At 40.1% G+C, this 12,600-nt stretch overlaps 1 protein-coding gene across 18 annotated transcripts in view; it reads right to left on the bottom strand.

The window, feature by feature from the left end:
* The window catches only part of MAP2 (microtubule associated protein 2), a 301,478-nt gene extending 289,180 nt beyond the window's left edge, over window positions 1-12,298 (bottom strand). For 7 of the 18 annotated variants that reach the window (XM_070270355.1, XM_070270361.1, XM_070270365.1 and 4 more), the window contains exon 1: window positions 12,026-12,284. The gene's annotated coding sequence lies outside the window, so the exon portion shown is untranslated. Of the gene's footprint in view, window positions 1-12,025 lie in introns of all 18 variants that reach the window. The other 11 variants (XM_070270383.1, XM_070270386.1, XM_070270358.1 and 8 more) reach the window with 5 other exon arrangements.
* Between the last annotated feature and the right edge of the window lie 302 nt (window positions 12,299-12,600).

Raw genomic sequence — 12,600 nt, 5'->3', positions numbered from 1 at the left:
TATCATAAGAAAATAAAGCATGAGAGAGGTAGTATGTGGCTCACAAAGCCGAAATAATTTTCTATCTGGCCCTTCACAGAACAGCTTGCCAACCCCTGCCATATGATATTAGTTATAAAGATATTAAACATTTTTAGAATGCAAATATTTAAAATCAGAAATAAATATCTAAGAAAAATATGCTTGTACTCTTTTGCAAGAAAATCTGTGTTTACTAAGATATACATACAAATTATTATTGATTTTCAATAACTGCTTACTAAATGAATTTGTGAAGTCATGTAGTCCATTTCCAATACGGCCTAGAAATCAGCAAAGGAGTTGAATTGAAATTTGTCCTGATTTCTTTGCTTTGTTTTCCAAAGCCAATGTCCTTTTAAAGGTACATATTTTGCATGTATATGACAAAAATCCCAATAGGAACCCATATTACTTACTGCCTACAGTTCTGCGTGGCCTCAAGTCTGTCTTTCAGAAGATGTCAATGAATAGGTATTCTTCACTCCATCTCTATCAGCATCACCCAACTCCATTCTCTGGTACTGACATTTTCTCACTCATTCGTCAAAATGTCTGCAATCAAAGCTCCCGAACAAGCCCATTAGTCTCTCACACTAAATAGTTGGCGTCTCAATGCCACATCATATGTAGAAATTCTACACTTGCCACTATGTCCTCTCGACTTGCTCTTGCTAATCTTAAAACATCACATTCCTCATTCCACTCCCCAGGTGAAAATCCTTCACTGATACCAATGGCCTTATGAGAAAACCAAAACTCCTGCTAAGCCCAGCCCAGTATGTAGGACCTCTACAAATCCAAGACCATCTACCCATCCCACTCTTCTCTAAAAGAAATCCTCCACTGCAGAAATCTGGTTCACCTTGCTCATTGTCACCTCAGAGTCCATGCTTTGGCTATTTTCCTACCTGGGCCCTTTTCCAAACCCAGCCACTTAGGCAGCACCACTCCACGTCCTGTTTCCCACAGGAAACCTTTAGCTTCTGCACGTGGTGACATATCTCCTTCTGCTGAATTTGCATAGTACTTATAGGACATGCTATTCCTTACCACTTATCTTATTATGCATTATAATCTTTTTAACATTAGTTTTATGTCTTGAGTCTCTAGTGAGTGTCAAGTAGAGGGGAGTCATATGCTGTACATTTTATATTCTATAGCATAAGCACAATTGTATATGTAGAAGGAAATTAATTACTTTCCTTTTAAACCCTTTTCATCAATCCTTTAAAAAACGTTTTACATTATATTTGATACTTAGTGATATCGCCATCTTTAAAAAACCACATTTAAATAAAACTCCAAGAATATTATTTAGAGTTTAATATATATTTGAATTATCCGTTGGCTTGTTTTTCATATTTTTAATATTTAGCTTGAATAACTGAATTCTTGGAGATAGATATCTCACTCCATCTAATGGTTCCACATTCAAGCAATTTACATCATAAATTAATTAATCTTAAAAACAAAACAAAATGGAAGTCAAGGAAAGAAGCTTCAAGAAAAATAAACAGTAATTGAATTCTTCATTGTAAAATAAAAATACTAACTTCTCTTAAACTATATATTTTGAAAATGCCCTGTGAATAACATTATATGCAGGAATAAAAAAATTAATAGTTTCGTTTTCTATTGCGGAAACGCCTAGAAAAAGTAAACAGCCTTGAACTATGCCAAAAGTATAATCAATCAAATGTCTGGCAAACTGTATTTAGCACTAAGTCCAATAAAGCATTGCACTATGCACATAACTGAAAACTGCATTAAATATTTTAGTATAAGCAATATATGCATAAAGAGGTCTAACAATCATTAATCTCAAAGGTGATCCAAGATCCTCATGAAACTGGATCAGCTTACTTACTGAATTCTCAGGAGATTTAGGCCATTACCTCTAAGAAGCAAAATATGTGTTAGTTTGTCATTTAATTTATTTATAAATTTCAGTACCATATTGGTTGCTCGGCACCCAGCCACGTTTACAACTAAAGCTGGTGTGCGGAAACAGCCAAGAACACGTTCACATTGAAACTGGAATGATTTGGGGGACTACTTTTCTCAAACATGAATTTGTACCTTTCTGTTTAAATTTTAAAAAAATTAGTTTCAGATACAAAAAGGCTACGAGGTGTTAAAATTACTTATACACATAATTCTACAATATATTAAAAAAAGTAATACAGCTTGAGTTACCTGGGTTTAGAGCATCATATCAGATTAGATTAAGTCTAATCTTGTCTCCACCATTGAGTTCGGATTTTCTAAATCATCTCTCTCTTGTGATTTAACACATTAGTGAATAAGATATAGATATATCTACAGGGATTTCGAGGATATAATTGATCTTTGAAAGCTTTTATGAGAGTCTCAAAAAAATTCTGCTTCTTCTGCTTTAAAAATTAGAATGCACTGCAAATCAAAGAAAAATCAAACCCCTTATCATGGTCCAGAGGAGCTCTGTGGCCCGGCACCTGCCTTCTGCTCCAATCTTCTTCCAGTACCTTCTACCACGTCCAGCAGACTCCAGTGCCCTTGGCCTGTGCTTGTTTCTCCCACATGCCAGGCTTCCTGCCTAAGGCCGTTTCTTCTGCTGTTCCCTGTGGCTGGCTACTTCCCACCACTCATGTCTCCAAAGGCAGCCTCGCCCATCCCAGACGGGCTCAAGAGCACGTTTCTGTTCCATATTCCTTATACCGCTTATTTATGTTGGAAATGGTCATTCAATGACTGATGTACTTGTTAATTTCTGTCTCCTGTTATCACAATAAAAGCTCCATCAAGACAGGAATTTGTATAGTTTGTCTTAATATCCTTCATTCAGAAAAGTTCCTGCTGTACATTAGGGATCCGATAACCACTTGTTAAATAAATAAATGAATGATTTATGGACCATGATATTAGAAATACTTAGGGCACACTAGTCTCATATCTAAGTGGAAGAAAAACAGAGAGTGAATTCTTCCCAAGTAAGAACATCATATACTAAAAGCTATTATTTTAATTCTTTACAGATCATTTAGATTTTCAGACTATCAAATTCAATAGACCGTATCTAAGAGCATAAAATATTTTCTTTTAAAAGATCTGCCTTCCTAATTGTAGATTTCTGATGTGCAACAACTTTTTTCCTGGATTTATGGCCCAAAATAAAGATATTTCAGGGGAAGACAATATGCACAGCCCATTCTTTCACAAACGTGCGTGGAAAATATTTTAAGGAATTCTGTTCCATCTACTCTGTGATAAAAGACACTCCAATCCCAATGGGTGATTAAACACGTTCATCTAGAGAATTAGGACACACTATATGCATTCTCTAACAGAAGGGTGACAGAATTCCTTCACTCCCTAGAGAGTGGTATCGGTTTGGTTTTCAGTGACTAGGAATATATTTCTCTTTAAATATTTAAGCATGGTTTCTGCTTAATTTCTTTCTTCCAAGATGCTCTTCATGCCTTTCAAATATTTGTCAACTTAAGACTCTACAATGCCTAATCAGCGTGGGTGCAAGTGAAGCTCAACCGAACACAGTAACCATGGCAACACCTAATTCTTATTTAATTTGCTGTCTCCTTGGAAGAAGCAAAACAACAAGACGGATGGAGCACTGAGAGGCAGAGACACAGGAAGACATACAAGAGTAGGGAAGTGAGAGGAAAACGGGCACGGACACAGAGGTCCGCAGTCAGCCTAGCTCTCCTCCTTTCAGCTAAAAATGTTAAAGCTGGGGAGACACAAAAGGAAACCTCTTTCTGAAAAAATTTCATGGCGCTACCAGAGAGAAAAAGGTTTCAACCTGGCTATTTTTGTCAGACTCCCTTGGGTGTAGAACCAAGTTTAAACACAGACTTTGGAGGCATCAGTGTGGATAGTTAAAGCTCAAAGAGAAGATCCTTGGCTTTCCAAGTACTCTGTTCCAGGCACACGTCCCCAGAGACGGGAAACTGTCCTAAGAGATCCAAACCGCAGGAATGGCCTTGGAGCAGACGTGTCAGCGATTCCGGGATCAGGGTTAGTCTCACCACATAAAGTGGGGTAGCTGGCACTCTGCTGGTCGGAACGGCCTTAGAATTCTGAGTCCCTCCCTCTTTCATATCCACGTGAAAGTCTCAGCTGAGTCAAGAAGTTGGGCAGGTACGACTGTCACTTCACCCCACCCTTAGCTCAGAGAACAGAAATATAACCAGGACTGGAAACGGAGGATCCGAGTTGGATGGTTCCTCACTGGCCCCTACTGAGCACTGAGTTTGAGCCTGAAAAACTGAACGTTAGGCCTGGTTCCACCACTCGGGTTCTTAGAAAGGTCTCTTCACTGCTTCCTGTCCCAGTGACTCACGTGTACCTCAGAGGTCCACACCACTGGCTCTTGACGGTCCGTCCCTAGTCCCCTTTCAAGATCATTTAATTCATATATAATTAGCAAGTCTTCAGAACCGATAACTCTCCCGTCACGGGGCAGAGGCACAGACGAAAAGAGTACACTTAATGACATTTTGTTTTCAGATGTGTAAGCACATAATCCTTCTAAGCCACTAATTCACAGGGTTACAAAGAGCTACTCTGTTACATACACTATCAATAGACTAAGAAGCAAAAAGAAAAGATTTTATTAAAAATCAATTTACTCATTTTCAACTTCAGTTTTTAATGGAAAACTCTGGACTCTCATCACAACCCTCATGGCTGTCTATGGGCAGCAGCTGAAGCAGGCCAGCGAGACGGTCCAGGACTGTACAAAGTTTCCATAACTTCCAGTTGTGATACTGCCCACCCTCATTTAATGTGCTCCTATCCAAAACAAAAGGAGTGAAAATCACAGAACTAGTGACTGAGTCTGAAAGTGATAAGGACTTAAAAAAAACCCACAAAATCTCAGTTTCACCAAAGGCCACTCAATGGTCTATAATAATTTTCGTCATGTCATCTATGAATGACGTCAGCTTTAGTTTGAGACACGATGGCCAAACCCATTTAAATAAGCCCTCAATCATACTCACTTTGTTGTTTTTATAAGAGATTCAGCTTTCAGTAGGATGCCTGGTGCTTTCCTGGCAGCAAAATTTCTAAAGTTCCATCAACTCTGGCTTCTTTTCTTAAATGAAGATAAACTGCATTTTCCCATGCAAAAGCAGTGCCACCTACACTTCTTAAAAGATAAATTTAAGTGGCCAGTATCTCAATGTAGGACATTTTGATCAACATGGAGAGGCTTTGATTTTGAGCACAATATTTAGCTTTACCATTTGATTTCAATAGTGAACAATGGCATCTGGACTATCTCTCTCCAAACAGAGAGATATGATAGTTTGAAATTCATTCAATTTGAATTCATTAATGAATACCTGTATCATTGTTTTTCTGATACAATTGTATTTAATACCAAACGTTCTCATGTGGAACATCACAGTACAGTTTTTAATTTTCTTTAAATAAGCTGATAACATAACAATTTAGCTCAACTATGAAAAATGGTATATTTATAAAATGCTAAGTCCCTCTTAGAAGATTATCACACATCCCTAAACACCAGGACGCTGGCAACGTGGACAAACTTGGCAGGCTAACAAGTTGTCACAGGCACTATGACTCCAAGTCATTGTCCACTGAGCAAAGAAATTGTATGCCACCGATGACAAATTTTTGTTCAAACAACAAATAAATATGCATAGTAAATTAAAGAATGAGCTCTTTTCCTAGCAATACTAGATGATTTATTAACATAGAAACAACGCATAACTGAATCCTAAAATTCTTTTTGCTTGTTTGTTTAAAAAATGGGCCAAAGGAATGTAGTATCTCAAATAAACACAGACAAAAAAAGGCAGTGTATTATTTAACATATTGTTCTGCCAAAAAATATGTACTCTTAAGGAAAGACTACAATTTTGAGAGGCAAGATACCCAAATAAAATAATAAAATAATGAGCCTTATTTAACTGCCTTAATGCCAATGAAAATGATGCTACATCATTCCTTCTGCACAACAGAGAAACTTCTCATACCAATTCAACATAGAATTCACTGCCGTCCACTAACAAAGCAACACAGCCTGTTACCGTCATTACAACCACACAGCGCAGCCAACTATAAATCCAGCAACGCTTAAATAAAGAAATGTCAAGGGTTCACACTGGCGTGATTGTCCAGCTCAAACTAACAGAGTTCGTATATTTACTTGTGAGTTTGCTTTAAACGTAAAATATCTAGACAGTTAAGTGATGAAATATGTTCACGGATATTCAAGCACTGTGTTTTGTGATCATTTTGAAATGAATTCAAGGTGGCTAATGATGATGTTGTACAGAGCAATGTAATTAGGAATATTTTATTTAAAATTAATTTAGCTCAACATTTACTGATTGCTCACAGAGTAGCTGGTACTGAACTTATTAGATGCACAGCAGCGGAGTTAGTGAACTAGCAGAAATGAAGACAATGGACTGTCTGACACACACGGCTTTACCAGTCGATTTAACTTATGAAAAGAATCAAACCATTTCATTTGGGGTCAGGTGGGTAAAATAACAGAAAAGCAGTTGTTTAACCAAGTTTTTCATTTTGAAAGCAATTAGTTGTACAGGTGTACCATTTTTACCTGCAGAATTTTTTTTTTTAAAGCTTGGCGCCTACGCTAACAACTGTTGCCAATCTTTTTTTCTTTTCTTTTCTGCTTTTTCTCCCCAAATCCCCCCAGCATGGAGTTGTATATTATTAGTTGTGACACGTGGGACACGGTCTCAGCATAGCCTGCTGAGCGATGCCATGTCCGCACCCAGGATCCGAATCAGTGAAACCCCACAGCGGGATCTTAACCACTCGGCCACAGGGCTGGCCCCGTGAGAATTTTTTTTTAAGTGATTTAAAGAAGGCTGGTGAGGACACAGTTGAGATGAGCAATTATCTCTAACATAAGGGAACCTGGGTTTACTGGGTAAACTGCATACAAATAATTGGGAGAAAGGAGGTAGTAACTTTTCCTCCTGATTCAGAAAGGCCTTCTAGAGGAAGGAAGCATGATCAAAGACTAGCAGGTGAGGAGATCATTCAAGGCTGAAGGGTTTAAGGGCAAGACAGAGAAAGGGCCAAGATAATGGAGCCTGAGAAGGCAGCATAAAACTCCATGTTAAATGAGAAACAGAGACATAATGGAAAATAAATTTCAATAAAAATAGCTATTTTTGCATTTTCTAATGATCAGTGATTTTTTGCCAATGCAAATTGAAAGGAGGGAGCAAAGGGAGGAAAGAAGGAAGGGAAAGGGGTGAGAGCAAAGAATGAAAAAGGAAAAAAGAAAAGAAGAGAACCGAAAAGTCAAGCTGTGTGATCTTATGATCTTATAAGTAAAATTATTTTCTCTAAAAGCCTTATTAACATACAAAAAGGAAAAAAGTATACAGAAATTTGCTTCCTGTGGTATGTTTTAATGGAAAACAAATTGTTTAAAACTTTCCCCAAAGTCCACAATATAAATTTAATAACCGACTGAAAGAGGAAATCCTGAGCTCTTTATTTAGTGTAAATTTCCATAGAATTTCATTACACTGTGTAAGTAAAAAGTATCACAGTTAAAATACTCCCACTCAAAGCAAAGTTTCTCTCTCTTGAACAGGAAAGTTTAAGTTAGTAGAATAGAGTCAAAGTGTTTTTCTTAAAAAGTTAACTAACTGTGTTCACATTGCTCTAAAATTTTTAGTTCACTACAGAATTGCTCCCAATAAGCATCCTACATAATTTTTACAAGGAAATACCTACAGCCTTAGTTCCAAGTAATGGCAGGGGAGGGAAGTGGACAGAATATTACGCTGAGGTAGAAAAATAAAACAGATGCTCCCCTCTCCACCCACCTAGACAAAGGCTCGTCCGGTCCCACAAGGACAACTCGCAACAGCGGAAAACTCCCTTCCTCCTCACCTCTCTCCACTCCCACCCCCACACAAACTTTCCCACATACCCTCTTCCTGGATTTTGGCCTTTTGTGTATCACTTCTTACTTTGTGGTCCTTAACTGCTTTTGACGCCTGGTATCACTTCCCGGGACTGACAATTCCTTGAGAACATCAAAAGTTGCTTCTCAGAATACTCTGACCTGGAATTTCCCCGTGCCGTCTACCGCTGACAGATTGAAGCATTTGAAAGACTGCTAGTACCTGCGTTATATATGTGTACATATACACACACCATCAGAGAGAGTTATATTTTATCATTCCTTAATTTAATATATATATGTGGAATAAAGAAGGTAGGTATACATTAGGACATTTATACAACTTGACACATAAAAGCTTGTCTTTGAGACGCTGGGACACTGCCTCTATGTCGAAGTGCAGTCCCTCACACTGTGTGTCACATCTGTAACACAACAGCTACTCATTTAAATGCTACATCTTCTAACAGAAACCAATCCCTCCAACTTTGTAAATTTCTTAAAGCCAGGGATCATGTCTGCTATTTTTCTGGTATTTGGTTACAAAACCCCCAGTATGATACCTTGCATCTGGCAGAAATTTAATAGATGCATAATAAATAAATAGGATAAATGTTCTCCTAAATGAAAAGTAAAAGCTAATTTGTATTGACAGTAAGAGTATTGAAGCCAAAATGCTTAGAGAAAGTCTAACATTTAAATATGAGTTTAAAAAGAATGGTGTGAAGGGAGGGGCAAGGTCAGTGAAATGATCAAAATACTGCCCCTGCATGAGGAGGTCTAGGCTGAGTAGATCAAGGCAACAACAATAGGAAAGGCATAGAGAGAATTAAAGTAGCAAAAAGAACTAACACAACTGAGAGAATCAAATCTCCCTTAAAGAGTTGAATAGCATTTGAACTCATGTATCAGAGACAAAAGAGCTATGACTGTTTCAGAATATTATCTTCGGGTTCATGCATTGACTAATGACTAAGCTAAACGACTACTTTCAGCATTGAGTATATATGGAGCTGGGGGTAGTGCTCCCATCAACTATAACTGTTATTTCAGATTCTTTATCTTAATCCGTCCAAAGGAAATTAAGCATTGAAAAGAATTCATTAACCAGAGTAATCAACTTGAATACTAAAATTCCCAAGTTGGTTTCTTATGGTCTGTCTCACATGGATATCAACGAATAATTTAAGGATGCACGTATTGACATATATACATCTAAGCAAATGTATTAACTACTTAATTTTAAAGTCCAAGGGTACAAGTATCGTTCTCAAAAGTATAGGACTCTAGTCTGTTATCTAGTAGCTAATAAAATTCAACAAAATATGTGTCATCAGAAAACATGCAAAAATACACCAACAAGCATTTTTCTTCCTTCTCCCTTCTGATGTTTAGAAAATTTGCAAATTGATTTAAGCCAAAAGTGGTAAAGGAATGAAATTATTCCTTCAGGCTTAGAGGATTCTGGGCCAAGTTTCATTTCTGGCTGCATATTTTTAACCAAGTTCAAGATCCCTGAAAAGAAATACAAAAAAGAGAAAATGTCCCTTTAACCTCAGCGGAGCAACATTACTAGACGCTGCTATGGGAAGAGAAGGGCTTCTCTGCCCTGAGGTGGGTGTGCTCCCGGTGTTTGGTTTCCACTGGGAGGATGTCTGCTCCCTCAATGAGTCTGAAGTCGCTACCATGATGAGGTAATGGCTCTGCCAGTTTCACTGGGTCATGCTCTCTCAGCACATTCTTTCTCCTTCTCCTCCATGAGCAGGTGCTGTAAACAAGTCATCCTGAGAGAGCTGCCGCAGAGAATTAACACTCCTAAAATCGAACTTCCTGAGAACACTAGCTAGGCTTTTGGTAGTTTAGACATAACTAGAAGCTTAAAGCAGCACAGACAGCTGGAAAGAAACAGGTTATTTGACAAGGGGGAAGGGTGGGACTGGGGATAAGACAGGAGAAAAACAAAGAAAATGAATATTAATGTAATCAAAATCAGTTTTTTAAAAACAAAGCTCAATTTTTAAATTGCTTAGATCTTCAGATGTATGTTAAACAATTTTCTACTTGGGGTAAAATAAAAACAAACTTTCATAAATTATTATAGCAAACTGTGAAACACTACAAATTAAAATTAAATAAATCATGAACAGATAAACAGCATGTACTGCTGATCCTAAGGGCACAATAGCTCTGATAAGATGCGAATCATGAATACGGATATAAACCTATGCTAACCAGATAAAATTACCAGGAAACCGATGTTAAAATACACACACACACAAATATAATGTTCTTTATTGAAGGAAAAAAAATGCCTTTCACCATTTCTTGGGGAGAGGATGCTGTTGTGTATGAAGAGGGTGTGATGGAAATACCTATGATTTACAAACACATATAGATTTCTACCAAAATACATAGACACCTATTGCCTGGTTAAACAGGTATTTTGTGCCACATTCAGGTGAAAGGCTGTAATCTTCCTGTTGGGCATTATACAGAGCTTTTATTTATTTAATCTATTTCCATTACCAAAAGAATTCTAATCGCCCACAGTGAAATGACAGGATGACACAGCTGTGCTTTATTCTGGGCTGGTACCTGCAGCTCAAGCATGGGACATTTTGCATAATGTGGCTCCCGTAAAAGGCTTTGTTCTCCATCGCCTTGCTGCGGCTGCAAAGCTCTGTTTCAGTTTGGAGTCATTTATTCTCTCGCACTGATCATTTCTAAATAAATTAAACCTTTAACATTTTAGTTCCTTACCAACATTCATCAATCCCTGTGCCTCGCATTCAAAATTACAGACCACGAAACAATATTCTTTTTGTTTTGCACTACAGACTTCATTCACACCATAATCCCCTAACCCTCGAAGATAAATTTTAAAAAATTTGTCTTTGAGTATCCACTCCCTCTTATAATATTATGTATATTGGGTATCATATATGTGTACATGTATACGTGTGTATGTGGTGTGCACAAGTGCACACGTGCGCATGAGTGTGTATGTGCATGCGTTTATACAAAAACCCTTCACACTGAGTCAGTTTTAAAGGGTCTATGTCCTGGAAGCACTATGCTAAGGGCTTACAGCAGATGGCACACAGCAATTGTTACAAACCGCCTTCTTGCTAAAGAAAGCTTTTATTTTCTGACAAAACCCCGCAGCCCTGATGCCAGACAGTATAACGTCAATTTCCAGTTTTCAAGGATGGTTTTTTCTGATCCATCCACTACTACCTCCCCCCCGCCCCCACACACACCCAAACACAGACTTCCCCACTCCTGGCTCCTCTCACACACTCCTTCCTTAAATTTCCATCCTTAGACAAAAGAAGAGGTTGGGGAAGGAAGGCACCTGGCACTTGCAGCCCCAAAAACCCTTTTAAAAAGAAAAGGACTAGATGGACCGTAGATGCATCTTTCCACCCTCATCGTTTAAGAAGAAAGATACGTGGACGCTCCAGCTCATCCGGGCTCATTTTTTTCGTGTACTGCTCTCCAACACGACCAGACACTGATATTTCATTTTCCTAAAATTATAAATGTCTATCAATCTTCTCCTTCCAGCTATTTCTGGAAGAATTACAGGGGAAATGATTTCAAACTGACAAGGCTTCCCTAACACTCATTTGTCAGTGTGCAGGTCTCCGCTGGTGGGCTGGACAAAAAAAATCCTCTCCCTCGGATTCCTTTTTTTCCATTATCTTTGTCTAATTCACTCTTCGTCTTTGTACAGCTCAGGTAATATTAGCTCTCTATACAGACATCCAAACCCGGCCTAAGTTTCTGGGCTTTTCACAGTGGTACCTAACAAGGTCACACACTCTTCTACCAACCCAGAGCCCAGGGAGCAGCGCCCTGTCCCCTGCTTTGTAGTGACACCTGGAGAGGCTGGGCCTGAGGATCCGCCAGGTGGGTGATAGGACCGCACGGACAGCCTGTGCCTACTTCCCCGGCAGAGACGAGACAACTCCCTCCTTCATACGCCTTTCCAGGCTGAGGCTCTGTCTACGAGGTGAACAGGCAGAGAAAGGAGAGGCCTCTACAGAGAACCAGAGGTGGGAACGGCTCTCTTACCTGCGCGCAGAAAATGGATGTGCCCGTGGTCGCCGCTGCCACCGCTCACGACCTGAAGACTAACGCCCTCCAGAGAGGGGGGAAATGGGGAGACGGGGCCAGGGAAGAGGGAGAAAAGGAAGGAGGAAGAGGGAAAAGCGGGAGGGAGGAAAAGAGACGAGGAGTAGGAGGATGCTACCGCCGCGGCCACCGAGAGCCCGCGCAGCCGGAGCTCCGGCCGGGTCTGAGCACCGCCCCAGCGCCGGCTCCGGCCCCGCCCGCCCCGCAGGCCCCGCCCCGCTCCGGCCCCGCCCCTCAGGCCCCGCCCCGCTCCGGCCCGGCTGCAGTGTCCGGGAGGGGGAGCGCGTCTGCCCTGTCTCCGCCGCGGCCAGCCCGCCGCCTGGCGGGGACGACGAGGGTGGCAGCCTCAGGCAGCCTGACAAACTAGGGCCACTTGGCCGCCTGGGGGTGCGGGTCCCTCTCCAGAGGAGTCCCCCCTCCACTACCACCACCACCGATTTGAGACCAGCGCCCTCCGGACAGAGGCACCCAGTGGACCTTCTTCGCTGACGTCCTTGGGGAGGTCGGGGGTCAGC

Source organism: Equus caballus, chromosome 6 (genome assembly GCF_041296265.1).
Source record: "Equus caballus isolate H_3958 breed thoroughbred chromosome 6, TB-T2T, whole genome shotgun sequence".
Taxonomy (NCBI): Eukaryota; Metazoa; Chordata; class Mammalia; order Perissodactyla; family Equidae; genus Equus; species Equus caballus.
The sequence above is the reverse complement of the archived record's forward strand: the minus strand, read 5'-3'. Positions and strand labels throughout refer to the sequence as shown.